The sequence below is a fragment of the Cheilinus undulatus genome, linkage group 5 (assembly GCF_018320785.1).
Source record: "Cheilinus undulatus linkage group 5, ASM1832078v1, whole genome shotgun sequence".
In the NCBI taxonomy this organism is placed as follows: domain Eukaryota; kingdom Metazoa; phylum Chordata; class Actinopteri; order Labriformes; family Labridae; genus Cheilinus; species Cheilinus undulatus.
In genome coordinates this window covers 41,880,476-41,896,753 of record NC_054869.1, presented here as the reverse complement: position 1 = coordinate 41,896,753, position 16,278 = coordinate 41,880,476, and the positions used below count along the sequence as shown (strand labels likewise).

The 16,278-nt window shown below is 39.6% G+C and overlaps 1 protein-coding gene across 5 annotated transcripts in view; it reads right to left on the bottom strand.

Annotated features, from left to right (window-relative positions):
* pdlim5a (PDZ and LIM domain 5a) overlaps positions 1-310 on the bottom strand; it is a 125,270-nt gene extending 124,960 nt beyond the window's left edge. For all 5 annotated transcript variants that reach the window (XM_041786945.1, XM_041786946.1, XM_041786947.1 and 2 more), the window contains exon 1: positions 206-310. The gene's annotated coding sequence lies outside the window, so the exon portion shown is untranslated. The remainder of the gene's footprint in view (positions 1-205) is intronic.
* Between the last annotated feature and the right edge of the window lie 15,968 nt (positions 311-16,278).

Below are 16,278 nucleotides of genomic sequence, written 5' to 3'. Positions count from 1 at the left end.
ATTTTGATATTGGCTGCACACTGTTTAGCAGGTTAAATTATATACATGATACAAATGCAAGAACAAAAAAATTCATTCTGTTTTATATTCAGCAGTTGGATAGCATGACTGACCCCACAGAAACCCCTCAAAAGAAGGCAGTTGCACAGCTAATATCACTGCATGTACAGCATATATCATGATTATATGAAAGGAAAGGCTGTACCTGTGTAATGGTTATTCCAGAGAGGAGAATAATTCCTCTACAAGCAGGTAGACAATGTAATCCCCAGTTTCCCCTGGACTATCCCCTTCCCAGCCAACACACGCTGTATGTGTGAGAGCGCTGCAGAGGGATGCAATGCTCTTATATACCAGTTAATGACTGAGGGGAGGGGAAAGGTGGAGGAGGGGAGTGCTTGGTGAGAGGAAGAGCGAGCACAGAGGTTAGATTGGGAGGAGAGAGGGAGGAGAAAGAGGAGGGGGAACGGCCCATGGGTGGAGAGAGGGGAACACGGGAGAGGAGGAGAAATCAAAGGGCTGATATGAAGTAGAGAGATTAAGGGATGGGAGGAGAGGGAGGAGACATCCCCTAGGAAAAAAAAAAGGGGGGTGAGAAGGAAAGGGGGGTGACGCAGGGGGATTAAGGAGACGAGTGTGGGAGCACTGCACACAGAGAGAATGACAAGGGGAGGGAGGGGACGGTTTATCTTTCATACGGATATTTTGGGAACATGGACTCACTGCTGTAGGCTTTGATTTAAGGTGGAACCAGCAGTAACCAGATCATGACCTGAGAACACTTCCCTAAGGCCTCACAAAGGTTACCTTTAAATTATGACGGTGTTTCCCACTGAATTCTATCATGTGTGCTTATTCTTAAACTTATTTGAGTTTGTTTACCAGATGACTTCTAGTTCTAAAGGAGGTTTTACCATTAGACAAAGGTAGGGAATAGCCAGGGGTCTTAACTTGTGCGCCAAGGGGATAGTCGTTAAGCAATAGGTGTGCATCATATATCAGAGGTATACATGTAGAATACCTTAAAAGTTGGCTGTAGCTGATATAACAGGCGACTAACAGTATATACCAGCATAAAGTGTTGAGACACAAATGTAATTACTGCAAGTGTGTACAGCTGTCACAGTACACAAGACCTAATGCAATTGAAAATTCATCACCATTCAGTCTTCAAGTGGCTGCTTCAGTGCTCAGGACGTACTGGGATACATAATGGTGAAAACCACACCAACAGGGGTCAGTGTCACTTTAACCCTTTATGGGACAAGGAACAATTTAGTCGCTTCACACGACTGCCTTCATGGCCTCTCACCAATTATCCATCTAACCATGACTTTTCTCAACCAATCAGTTGAGATCAGTCAATGTCACAGGAAGTGGCATCACACCAATCAGCAGAGGCCAAGAGTGCTTCAAACCCTCTGTTTCCTCCAGAACTCAAGAAATGCTGTTTTACTTCTCTTTTCGTCCAAAATATTGGTCCTGACATCATAACTAACCATGAAAAGCTGATGAAAATCACACATTTTAAAGATGAATAGTGATAACTGCATGACAGGTTTTGTTTGTGCAGGATTATATTTGGACATATGCCCTTTAAGGGGTGTAAATTTTTGTCTGTATTAAGACATACAACCAGTTTATCTAGCAACTATGCTAAGGGTATGTATTTGATAACTTATTATAATGTGGGACAAAAGAACTCTATAATGTAGTTGGATATGGTGAATTTGTCTGTGGGAAATTTTTACAAATTTATAGGAGTATTCAAGGTAATGGTAAAATAGGTCTTGTTTATGGTTATTTTTTTAATTTCTGCTTATTTTAATTCAGACATTTTTGAGATATTTCTTATATTTTTGGTGGAATCATAAAGAAAAATAAATGGAAGAAATAAATGTGATTTTAGTCAGCTTTCACAACAGTAAAACTGATTAAAGCTTATTTTTCATACTTTAATGGCATAAATCAGTTTTTATTTGCATTGTGAGCCTCATCACTGTTAAAATTCACCTAGTGGTTCCATATTCGTGATTATTATAGGTCTACTGTGGGAATGACGAGATAAGACTGGTGGTATCACTACAACTTATACAGTATTCTGAAGCTATTCATATCTTACCTCCAAAAGAGCTCACTCTGTGTTCATTTTCCATTATTAATTTACAATGTACATACACTTTATGATTTTTTTTTTAACCATGAACGGCAAGGAACCATATTTGGTCACTTTGTTGACCTTGATTTTCACCAATAATATTCTAGGGCAGTGGTTCTCAACTGGTGGGTTGGGACCCAAAAGTGGGCTTTAGTATACTTTTCAGTGGGTTGCAACTAAGTGTCTGAAAAAAAAAAAAAGGTGGCAGAAGTCCTTAAGTCCTTATTGGACATGCATCAGTACCTTTTATTTTACCCTTTTTTACTGTGAAATTAGGCAAACTCAAATGTTTTATCAATATTTCAACAGATTTATCTCCTCTTCTTGCAATAAGTTGCTACTTTTCCCATGATAGTGAAGTAATTTCACAAGTTCTCTGGAAAGCTGTAAAAAAATGACACATAGTGATGGAGAAAGAAGGTATAAAATTAGTCAGTTTTGTCCCTTTTCTTTTTTATACCAGGTGTTTTGGTCCAATCATTCTCCAAACTGCTACATATTCAATTAACTTAATATGCGTTATTGAAAATTGTTTTGAAATTTTTTGGGTCGCAGTCCATTACTGGTGGGTCCTGAGGCTGGACCAGTTGAGAACCACTGTTCTAGGGTTTACAGTTTGAATTTCCAAGTATTCCAGCACTTGACAGTTTTGACAATGAGCTGTGAAGTTGAAACCAGGCCAAAATCTGACTGAATTTGTGTGGTCTGAGCTGACCTTTACACAGTGGGCTGACTTGTATTTCCAATTTTGCATCAGTGGTTTCCAACCTTTTACCCTACTAACACTGCTATGCTATGGCTACATCCAAGCTAAACACTACATTGACAGCAGCCATTGCTATCGGACGCAATCGTTTCAGATTGGAGCTTTCCTCAATAGATTTGCCAGAGTACAGATCTGAAATATGGCCAGTCCATCTACTTTGCAAGGTTACCTGGCCTAGAGACTGGTAAAATACTTTGATGTGGTCAGTTTGAGTCATATTGCTCATCAAAGAGCTCATAAGCAGGTACTGTTTGGTATTTGATTATTCATATTTCAGATTTTGATATGTCCTATAGTTGTCTGACTTTTTTTTCCTGAAAAGAAATACTTCAAAATTTTTAGTTCACTCATTTAAACAGCTTTTAACTAAATTAGGTAGGATTTCATACCAGTCTTTGCCTGGGGCCTCCAAATTACTAAAACCTAGCATCTGCATACTTTACATCCGTTCTCTTCCTTCTCCCAGGGGAAGGAGATATCCAAACAATGCCCATTTTATAAAATGTTTCACGTCATATATTGATGATCACAGCAGTAATTCTAAACTATTTAACACAGAACAGCACTGGCAGCAGGCAGCTGCAGTCAATAATTTTAAAAAGGCACGAGAAGCTTCAGTTTTAATGTGAGACAACACAACTCTATATGTGGAGGAATTAACCTGAGGACTTCTCTCTCTCTCATACCATGAATCTGCCAGGAAAATACCTAAACAGCCCACACATGTATTGTCTATTTGTCTCTAACTCTCCCCCTAACTGGACACAAATAATCAAGCAATGAGCTATCAACTTCAATATCTGTCCATTTGTGCACTGAAATGTTAATTTTATTTGGCGAATATCAGCAGCCTGGTACCAAGTGCAGCACCATCATTTCCATCTTGCTTATTTATCAGTTCCTTCATTATTTAAGTCCAGACAGCTGGCAAGTCGTCTCCCTCTGCACTCGTGCACTGGCTTTCTTCCATTCTCCTTCTCTAGTCCAGACAGATCAATATTGACTTTGTATTTAGTTTGATAAAGTGGTGGCTCATCCCAGTCCTTTCTTGGCCCTGGTCAAAGACACAGTACATGTTGCCAGGTCAAAACTAAGCTTATTGCACTGCTGGTTTCTGTAGTGTGATATAATAAAAGTGAATGAATGAAAAGTATATGGAGTTCAGTCACAGTACATCCATTATCAAGAAATGGAAGGAATACGGCACATGTGTAAATCTGTCTAGATCAAGTCATCCTCACAAACTGAGTGGCTGTACAAGAAGGAGACTAGTGAGAGAGGCCACCAAGACACCACTGACAGTTTAAATCTGGACTAGAGCTCACCAAAAGTAATGAGGGAGACTCCATGGTCAAGTGGAAGAAAGTTCTTTGGTCTGATGAGACCATCCCCACTGTGAAGCATTGTGGTGGCAGCATCATGCTGGGGGATGTTTCTCAGTCACAAGCCCTGGAAGGCTTGTAAAGGTGGACAGTAAAATGAATGTAGAAAAATCCAGAAGGGCAATCTTATTCAGTCTGCTAGACAACTACAGCATTGGAGAAGATTTATTTTCAGGCGAGACAATGACCTGGAGCATAGGGCTGAACTATTTGCAAAAATTATCTAACTGCGATTTTTTTCCCCAAGTATTGCGACTGCAATTTAATATGCAATTATTCTTGGGTTAATATTATCTATTTTTTTGACAAATTCAAGCAATAAATAATTCCATAAATAAGACAATGTGTATTGAAAACAATGAAATTATTTCAGAAGCAATTAATCCATAGTAGCATGAATCTGAATATGGGGGTGCAACAAGCTTTAAGCTATAAAGGAGGTGGCTGGGGTGGGGTAGGTGGGGCTGGCTATCAGCTGATCGCAGCTGGGGTATGACTTTCGTGAAGTAACAATAGGCTTCATCAGTTTTTGATAGCATGCGCTATTTTGGCTCATATTCCAAATGTGATGGCATTTGCTTTGTTTAAGGAAATTATCATCTTTATGTCACTCATTTTCATTAAGAAAAACACATAAAAAACAAAAAGGAGGATTTTTGTGAACAATTATAAAAAACTGACACTTGAATGTTTGCATGATGTGCATAAAATCTCTGCTGCTGCAAAAATTGATTTAATAAAGTGGTATTTTGACATGTTTTAAGTTAAAGAAAATATTGCATCGTCTGCTATTTGAAAATTACAGCAGGCCATATTGCAATTTAATCTGATTTGCAATTAATTGCCCAGCCCTACTGCAGCATACAGCAAAAGCTACACAGAAATGGTTTAAAGACAACAAGGTGATTGTTCTGAAGTGGCTGAGTCAAAGCCCAGACCTCAATCTAATAGAGAAATAGTGCATGCACTTGAAAAGGGCTGCTAGAGTCAGTGAGATGTTTCTTGCTGCACAGCTGAGGGAGTCTAGATGGGGTTACAGCTGACGTATATATTTTACAACAATTGTGATTAAAACCCCAGTGCTTATTCTGAGCTATGGCACAGATGGTTGCTCACCCTGCTAGGATTAAACACATCTTCATACAGGGAGATGGCATAGTTAAGGTCCTTGTTAGCCTGGTTTGATGCCATGACTACCTCTACATCTGCCTTACCCAGTAGAAACCAGGCTAATGCCTGCAGCCCTGTTGTTAAATTAATTAAAAACACTGCACACCACTGACAAGCTCTTTCACACAGAGTATCCTATAACAATAATATCCTTTCCTTCTCTTTAGTGTTATAAAACCCCACATTTATACTGTACACTTTAGGTCAGGGTATCCAAGGTAAACAGAAAACAGCAGGAAGAAATAAAGAGAATTAAAGAAGACAGAAAAGAATGCACTGCAATGATAAGCACAGTCTTGGGTTACTGAAACCGTGTAGGAGACAGTCAGGTGATAATGAGGTCATTTTTGAGTAAGGCTAATATTTCATAGTTTAAATAGCCTGCTAACTGTGGAAACCATTAAAGTTAAAATCAAGTAAACCAGAAATGGCTGTGCAAAAGTCATCCCTCTTTGCCCCCTGCTCCATTTAACTCACTAGGTCACAATTTACAATGTTACAGTCTCATTTATCTCATTTTCTGAACTTATTTTCAGGCTTTTCTGCCTTTATTTAGCTAGGATAGTGGTTCGATTCGGACACTACTGAGAGAGCCTCTGCACACATAACAACTAGGCTTCCAATGCCTCTAATTTACCTCATTTTTACAAAAGAAATGTCCATCTGAGATTGTTTTGTAGCGCATAATTCTGTCTCTCACCTGGTTTTAACTATGAACACTTTTTGAGTGGTGCTGTGATAAAAAAAATCAGGATAAGAAGCTGTACACATGGGATTTGTAATTTGTGATTATCTAAAGGTCCCACTAGAATAATGGTACTCAGCTGGTTCACATGTGAATAGAAGAGCTAGTGCTTAGGAATCAGATTTTAGTGTTTCTAAGCTGTTTCTCCTTTCTACTGCTGATGAGTCTGTCATGGTATTTCAAGAAGCTGCATATAAAAATAGCTTTAGGATGACTATTTTAACCTTGAAAATTAGTCCCTGGCATTTGAGAGTTTCCACACTTGCTAGTTAGCAACATCAATTCAGGCCTGCAGTACTGGGTAAATGTTATGCATCACAGCATGTGGCTTGATTCTGTTGTTTCCTATTATACTGTCTCAACAACCTGAGAGTGATGCATTTTAGAAGCTGTGATGCATTGCAATGTGATATAATACAGTGCAATGGACTGGATCACTAAACTAGGGAGCGCATCAATGTACTAGTAGGGCCTTATGTGAAGACTTTTTTGGTTTTATTTGGCTTTGCTTCCCCAACAAAGCAGGTGGAGATAGTGGTGCTTTAGTTACACCAATACCCATGGTTGAATTGTTGTATATAGCAGTATAGCTACTGCCAAGTTTATCCATGTTAAATGCATTGTAGGGATAATCTGTGAGGGAATTCAGCCTGGCTGTCTGTCAGGTCAAGGGGGGTTTTGGGACACAATTGCAGATAAAGGTTTCTTAAAGTTATCCTAAAAGGATAACCACTAAGATCACAAGTGATCAGTCGGGAGAGGGGAATTAAAATACTTAATAAACCAAGAGCTCCTGCTCACAAATACCTCAAAGAGCTAAACCACCACTGCCATGCAGCTGACTCCTAACTTAAACCTCTTGGGAGACTGAGAAACTTTCTAAAATTCAAAGGCCACAAGGCTCATGTCAGAAGAAAAAACCAAAATCACTGAGTAAGGATACTCAGCACTGATTCAGAACTATTGCGCTCTGTTGGCAGTTATGAGTGTTTTCTTACCTCAAGACAAGTCAGCTACATCTGAATTCAGATTTGCGCCTAATCTCTAAGTGCAAATCTTTAAGTGATATTCAAAATAGTTGCCTCTGAACATCCCTAGTATTTTCAAGGGCGCACTCACACTCAGGCCAGTTGCCTCATGCAGTGCCAGAGCACACCCAACTATCTCTCCTGTTCCCCGCTGGCCTGCGCTCACATTGCTCCCAGCACAACCAGCCCTGTATGTCGTCATGTCACACTATAAGAAACAGATTTTTAAAGATGATTGCTCTCACAGAGTCAGAACCATGTAGAAATACTCTGACAACATGACAGTAACTATGGTCACTTTGTGGCTTATTTCTCATTTTGCTCAGAAGCTGATCTTTAATGCTCCAGTACGGTTGTTAATTTTGTCGACTAAAACTATGACTAGAAATGTTTGATGACTACTGTTTGTCCATCAGGATGATGAGACCAACTCACTGAAAATGCCAAATTAAGTTTGGTTTTTGTCAAGAGGACAAAAATGTAACTAAAACATTAGAGCTAGACAGTTGGACATTCAAAAGCCACGGTATTACTCCACTGTGTTTGATATATCAGTTTTTTTTATCTGTGTGATTTATATACAAGTATTGCTAATGCATTAATATGAAGGATTTACTTTTAAATCATTTTCAATTTGGCTGATAAGTTTTGTTTCAAGAGAATGAAAGTTTAACTAAAAGTAAAGACTAAAATATCAGGACTTTTTACTGACGAAAATTGGACAGAAAAGTTTTCAAAACAAGACTTAAACTTTCAAGAGTGAAAATGACTACACTAAAAGGGCTTTTGAATTTAAAGACTAGATTTGAAATAGCTGCCAAATTGAACACTGTTTTTGAGAGAATGACTGTATTGATTTGAGTCATGCCCACATTGTACATCCGCGCTCGTGCCAATGAAGATCACCATCCATACCAGGCCCGACGGTGTGTACTGTGCCTGAGCATAATACGGAGCACTCACACTGGTTCAACAAACTGGACTGTGGTGACCAGGCATGGTCAAGAACGGTATGGATTGTGTAGTGTGAGTGCGCCCTAAGAGTCAGTGAACAATACTAGCCAAGCCTTAAGGGATGAAGTGTACATTAATAAAAACCTGCACTGTGGTACGACCCGTTCTCACAATAGGGCCGGTTTTGGGTCCCATGGAGATTTAATTTCTAAAATATGGTCCCATCCATGGACCCACAGTCCAATTCACTTGTAACATACAAATGATGAATTATTTTTATTGTCCAAAAATGGCCACTGGCCAAAAAGTGTAAGCGAGAGAACAAAGGAGATTTGAGGTCCACAGGATAATGATATCAAGCACTAACAATAGAGAGTGTGATACAGCAAGAACCCTCAGACACCCTGCCAGTCCTTTGTTCTGTCAAATGGTCTATTCCAGTCCCCATATGCTCACCTCTCCACATGCTTAATGATCACAGCTTAGCAGCCCCGAGCCACACACCAGCCCCACCCCTCCACAGTATGATAATCTGCCCCTCTGACATTTAATGCATCATCCACGTGAGTAAAAGGGGAACACCCACCCCTATTCTACCAGCTGCCCCAACACGCACACATACACAGAACCTGGTGGGTCACAAAATGTGTACAATCTCTCTGGTGTTTAATTTGTGTGCTTGAGGTCAAGCTTGAAGACAACAGCTGTAGTCTGAATAGCATTAATTCTTTTTTTCAGTCAAATCTATGCTGTCCATGTTGAAAAAGAGGGTTTACTATTCTAAGATCATTTCTTATGTCCTTTCAGTATAAAATGTTAAATTTTTGTAATAACTGGATGATTCTGCTCTGCAAGATCTAAACAAATCACAGGTTAAAATATAAAGAACGGCTGTTAAAAGCACGTGTGGAGGCAGCTCTGTTTAGTGGAAATAAGAGTGAAATTGTCAGTACTTTCCTTTAATGTTCATTTAGTTATGTCAGTTATTTTAACAGGGCACAAAACTGACAAAAAAACTACATTTAAATAAGACCAGTTAGCTTTATTCAGAGTGGAATATACCTTACTTAGAGGAATTCAAACACGTGTAGGGTTTTGTATGTTGGGGAGAGTATTTGTCTGGCAGCCATCTAATCAGTCTGACCCTTCCAGACTGATATAAGCCTAACTAATCCCACCAACCATCTCTGTAAATACTGCACAGTTAGGGGTAGGTCTACAGAAGGAGCCTTTTCTTTTCCCTGATTTTTCTCTGCAGCATTTGGAAGGGTAGTTACTGTTCAGTGATGTGATACTGGACAAAAATTAGCTTGTTAAATAAGTAATGACTGTGTGATCACTTATTAAGTAGAAATGTTGTTAGTCAGATGGAATTTAAAGTGGATTGCATGGGAAGAAAAGACCATTTTTCTCACTGTTTGTATGTTTTGGGTTCCTCTTTTAGCAGGGTTTTTCAGCAGGGTGAGGTTGGAAGGTGTTGCCACTCTGCTCTCCTCCACTTGTCACCATTCCTCCACTCCAAAATATCTGTTTTAAAGTAAACTGATGAAAGTAGTTTAATTTTGTAGCGCAGCTTTTTGCAATACCCGATAAATAAGTGCATCTTGATTTATTAGGTCTGGTACAGTGTGACAGTGACATCTGCGCCCAAGGGTGTAGCTGATTTTGGGACCCTGAAAGAAAATTACACAGGGGGACCTTAGCTGGCCAGACAAGCAAAAATGTTTTACAAATATTCAGACATTTTAATTTATTTCAGAATTCATTCTGTAGAGCCTTATCTAAAATGTAGAGGTTGTTAAAATTAGGTTCACTCACACTACCTTAAATCATGATAAAACCCTTATAAATGGTTCATACCTTACAAGTAGTTTGGGCTATTGTGTTTGGCTGTAAACCAGTGATTCTCAACATTGGGGTAGGGACCCCCTTGGGGGTCATGACACACTTAGAGGGGGTCGCCAGATGCCTGAAAAATATACAAACAGTGGTGAAGCCTTCACTGGAGATAAGGGACCTAGCCCAAACGCTGAAAAACAGCCCTATATCAATACTTCTCCTCTACCAAACTTCACAGTCAAGCAGGGAACATTTTCCTGGCGTTTATTAATCCTGTGGTGTTTTCACCTCCAGCTCTCACTGGATGATTAAAATTGCTCTCTTCATGGTAAAAAAAATCTTTTAACTGAACATTTAATCCTGCTCTGGACACAGGCTGTCCTGTGACATGAGAGCTTGTTTGGTGCAGCACTGAAAGTCATCCAAAATTACACAGAGAGATGGCACAGTTCATGGCGCACAAAGGAGTGCCAGGGGGATTCAGATAGCACACAGACAGGCAGAGTAATGACTGTAGGGGCTTATATCAGTTACAAAGTCTGGGTTTCATTCAGCAGAAGTGCTTGGAACTCTGATCAGGCTCTAGATTATATGCTGTGAGCGATAACTCTCCGCTATGAACCGCTTTATCTTTCAGGTGTCAGGTGAAATAACTCCGGTGTCAGATCAGATATTGTATAAATCTGTTGCTATTTTACTGCCTAAACAACAATACTTATGTATAATGAGTTCATCAACAGTGGATTCTTCGTGTGATGACGTTGGCTCAGGCCTGGATGCGTGGAGCAGTGTGAGTGCGGGCCAAAGGGGGGGCAGGGGAGGGGGTCAAATAGGCATTAACATGGTTAGAATATGGCACGGTACAGATGGCCTAGTGTGAGTGCACCCTTAGACCAACCAACAACAAGGCTTTCAAATCTGTGGAACTATTGGGGAAATTTACAGATAAAACCCAATAAATCCAAATCATATTAGTAAAAGTCCCATTCTGTAAATAAAGAAACAGTGGAAGCATGCCAGGGACCTGGGGATGATCCCTTTATCAGAAGCCTGAATCTCATCTGTGAGCTCTGTCACTGTTTATAACTGCTTGCTTCAACAGTGGAAAATATTCCTCCCTGTTTGCCAGCCAAGCAGACGGACAGAGATAGGCAGACAAGCACACTAGGAGACAGATAGCTCAGCCCCAGCTATTGTCCTTTCTATGAAAGATAAACTGAGAAAAATCTGGCTCCAGCTGCACAGAGACATGGACACACAGGTGCACACAACCACTCAAACACCCAATCACAGACCACACATATGCACATTAACGCTAAATGTTAATGTCAAGTCTGAACCAATCAAAGAAAGGCATCTTAAAAGTCAAGTGTCCCTTGAGACATGCCGTACGCTAATGTCTTAGAGACCGTCTAAACATTCCTGTCTAAAAGATCAGCCGTTCTTCATCATTCCCTCCACTCCGTATTTGGAAGCAGAGTGACAAGCACTGAATTCACTGACCTCTCGTTATCTATGGTACCATCCTGACACAGAAAATTCCAACTCTACTCCATCAGTTATAATTAAATGAGCAACTGAAGACTGTGCTAAAGTTAGTTAAATATGGCATGTGCCTTTTATCAGGGGCTAACATTGATTACAGCTGGCAGACAGCTGCTAGCATTCAGGAGATGTGTTGTTGTTTCCTTCTGGGATGTGAATAAGTAGCAGACTCCACAATTAAGTGGTGTCAGACTTATTTGTTGGCACCAGAGGGACTGTTTGGTTCAAGAAAACTGTTTTTTGTCTTTATCAGTTTAGTCCTGCAATGCCAGTCAAACGTTGTGCATTGTGCAGCCGTGCATTATGAGCTGAGGCTGTAGCTAAAACCTACCCCATAATGCTCTGCTACAACGATGTAAAGCAGCACAGTGAACAGGTCTTGTAGCACAACGTGGTTTGTGGTACTTTGATCTAGAAAAATTGAGGTAAAGTTGCAGACTGTGTCGAGTCAAACAGACCAAAGTGTGACATTTACAGCCGTTTACACAGGCAGCCAGGGTTCAAATCCGGCCTGTGGCCCTTTGCCGCATGTCTCTCCCCACTGTCCTCTGCTATCTAATAAATCTTAAAAAAAAAAAAAAAAAAAAAAATGTCATTAATGATTGTAAATAATAATGTAGGCTGCTTAAAGCCCCTCAGTCACAGTTCCTCATTGGTGCTACCGTACAGCTGTTCAGTACTATTTTGTCCTGACCCCTCTATGGTGTCCTGGGACCATCCATGTGCCTTTCTTTACACAAGTGAGCTCAGTTTAGGGTATAAGGTCAGAGCACACCACTCTACAGATGGCCATTAGTGTTTCCTGATTCTGTGTGCATGTGCGTCAGACTCTGGCATTTATTATGATGAGGGAAGGACCCCTTTAAAGAAAATACTCAGGAGACTCACAGCTAACTGTGGCACAGTCAAGGTGGATCTGTAAAAAGGGCTTCACTTCCTGTAACACAAGAACAAAATCTTATCTGCAGACTCTTCATGCAATTTACTAATATTATAAGAGGGAGACTACTTTTACTCTGCATCACAAATAAACCTCAGACGTATGGGTAAAAATGGTTAAAAAAAACCCCAAAAAGATTCATCTGCTACAGGCTAGATAAGCTTGTCAAAATAAAAGCAGGAACATTCATCCCTATGAATGTAAAAGTCTGCAGGGTCAGAGTCAAGTTATGCTTGTTAACCAGTTATTATGTGTCTGGTTTTACTGGGGAGCAACTTGTGGAGAAATCACAATACATATAAAACCCAGCACAGTTAAACAATCTCTTCCTCTTTTTACACAACCATGCACAAAAATACTTTAAAATCACCAGCCAAAACTATATATATATGGTAGTGATAATCCTATAATTATACACTGTGATGTCTCCTGACTCTAACCTGTCTACATGAGCTTTCTGAACATTTGTGTTGGCAGGTGCATCTGGAACAATAAGCTTTAAGTATTGTATTTATGGGCCAGCAGTGTTTTATTATTGCCACATCTTTTTTTTTTTACTTTTATTGTTGATGTACTGTGGACTAAAGGCAAGCAAACAGGAAAATGGTTCCATGTAAAAGAGTCTACTCACCTCAATATTTGAACTTTAACAAATGATTCACTGCCTCCCTCTAGTGGCTGTGTACTGCAAATACATGTGAAATCAATATACGTATTTCATCTGTTTTAGATATAGGATGGCACAACAGGCTTAAACATTTTTTTCCAGGACTGCCCTAATAATTTAGATGTCTTCATTTTAACTTTCAGGAATCACGACTGTAACTGTTATTGGAACAAAGCTCAGTCAGATGGCAAACATGGAAAATACAAGGGCTCTGGAACTGGCATTCACTTGATATAATAAGTTTTAATGCAGCTAATAATATTTGTGCTTCGCTGCAGGTTCACATTAGATGTTTCACTCCCCTACTTTCAGATACAGGTATTTTTTTTATTATGATTTTTGGGGCTTTTTGCATTTATTTAGATAGAACTGCTGAAGAGAGGCAAAAAATATGGGAAGAGAAAGTGTGGGGAAGACATGCACCAAACAACGCTGAGACTGGAAATCAATGTATATTATTACCCAAAGATGCTGTGGTACTTTGTATATGGCAGTGTTAATTTTGTCGACTAAAACTATGACTAAAATGTTTTTCCAACAACAAAAACTAGACTTAGACCAATCTGTGATGACTTAAACTGCCAAAAAGTAAGTTTAGTTTTCATCAACATGACTAAAACTAGACTAAAATGTAATTTATTTTTTGGCAGACTTTAAAAATATGTGATATTTCTGCATAAATAAAAAATATATGCTTGTTATTAGTGACACACCCTTTTTTCTGCCAGTATAGACATTTTTATACAGCCTATTGTGTCCCATTTAGTTACACAATCATCCAACATTTCACTGTTTTATTTTATTTCCACTACAGATCAGCTGATCTATGGATCTTCCTTACATCCCTGGTTTTGGAATGTGGCTCTCACTAAAGTAGTTTAAGACAACATGGCTCTTTGGTGGAATAAGGTTGAGTATCACTGGTATAGACTGTCTAGTAATATCAGTGGTAGGTAGAAATAAACTAGTTTTATTTGGAAAGTTTAAACAGCCTGAAAAAGAAAGAGAGGAGTTATGAAACTATATATTTTTAGATATCATACACCACATTTATATTTTACTAAATGCATTAAAGGGGCTCTATGCAAGATTTAGAAAAATATCAGTGTAGCGACACCGCCGGCCATTAGGCGAACTACAACAATATTGTGTTGCTCGTCAACGACGGCACGCTCCTTGCTCATGAACGAGCCTCCGGTTTATCAGCTGATACACACGCAGACCAAGGTGATTTACCGGCATCGTGTATACAGAGGAGGTAAGTGAAGTAACACTTAAAAGTTCCACCAACTAAAAATGAAAATGAATAAAGCATATTTGAACCTCTAGTGCGGACACGACACAAAGGCTATTAATAAAGGACGATATTTTCGCGACCATTTCTATGAACAACTTAGCGACTTAGCGCAGCACTGACCAATTGAATTGTCTTTTTACGTGTGTAATGTGTGATGTGTATTGAATGGGACGCGTTTTAGAGCAGAAGCAACAGGGCTAACGTTGCTTAGCTCTGATAATGGATAATGGTGCCTCGACCACGGATATCAGATAGCTGACATGAAGACATTTCACAAACTAAGTATCAAAACATAAACTCAGTAAATAGAGTCCAGTGCCAGGAAGCAAGAAAAAGATTAAATATTATCCGGAAAACACTAACTGAGTAACGTGACATTCTCGTTGTTTGGATAGCATCTTTGTAAGCAAGCTAACGTGATGTAGCGTATGGTTTATACAACATAAAACACAACATTGTATTTCATGGTCCAGAGTGATGCTTTACCTTTTCCGCAGAAAGACGGCTATCTCTGGATCGGTATTTATCCCCAGCGCTGAGCTAAGCTCCCTCTATTTCTCAAATATTCCATCGATATTTATCCTCCATTTCCCCCTGCGTCGGTTACACTCTCTTTTAGCTTGATGGGCTTCAGCGGATAAAACTGTCTTAGTTTTTTATGTTTTCGCAGAGTTTGTGTGGGTGTTTGGGCTGAGCTAGCCGGTCGTTCACTCGCGGAAGCGGCCTTCTCCATTCAGCACGCCGTTGTCAGGTATAAACAGAGCAACGGGGTGCGCGCGTTACGTATACCCGACGTCACTTCCGTTGAGATTTCGCGGAAAATTTGGCCCGAGTTCTTCACAGAGAAACGACTCCACAGGCTTATACAGGCAAACAAGGAAGACATTAAGAGCCTCATTCTTCACATCGGAATAAAGTGCGCACCATTATATACTCAAAAGTGAGAAGTTTTAAAGCAAAAATCTTACATAGAGCCCCTTTAATGGATATGTTTTCCATCATCTTTCATATGAACTCACCCCAACTCATAAACTCACTCAGGCTGTTATTGGACAAAAAGGAAGCCCTCCTTAAGGCTCAGGAAAGGACAGTCTATACTAAGGAAAAGAGAGTGAGCCAGATTATAGATCCTGATAAATGCTCTACAACTGATAATAAATAAATTAACGAAGCGTTTTAAGATGTGGATTAAAAAAACTGGTAAGTGCTATATGCCAAGCATTACCTGCAACCCCTGGGGCCAAGCCCCTCGACTTTGTATGAGAGTTCCAGTGACTTCCTGTGAAACAGCTTATTAACAAATTACTTGCCAATAAATGTCCCTGTTGTGTCACTTCCTGTTGCCAGTAGGGGTGCTACATCAAAATGATGAAATCAACCTTTTCATGTGTAGAGGGACAGACCTTAATCCTACATGTGAAATTTCAAGGCAATTGGATGTCTGGTGTGAAAGTTGCACATACTTCCTGTCAAAATGGTGAGATAATAAAATGGCTAGTGAGGTACCCTTCAATGAAACACATGTTGTGGCCAGTCATTAAGGCCTTTCTTTCACAATCAGAGCTAAACAGGTTAAGCACAATAAAAGGAATGAACATATGACCCATTTGTGTCACTTCCAGTTGCCACTAGGGGGCGCTATGATGAGATGTTTACATGTGGGCCTGTTCAGTGTGATACTGTTGTCTTGCAAGAAAGAGCACAGAATAATGTATACTTAAGTTATAACAGGTTAAAGTCATTTGGCACTATCACAAATGCTTTATTTTGAAATTGAGATGAAGCTG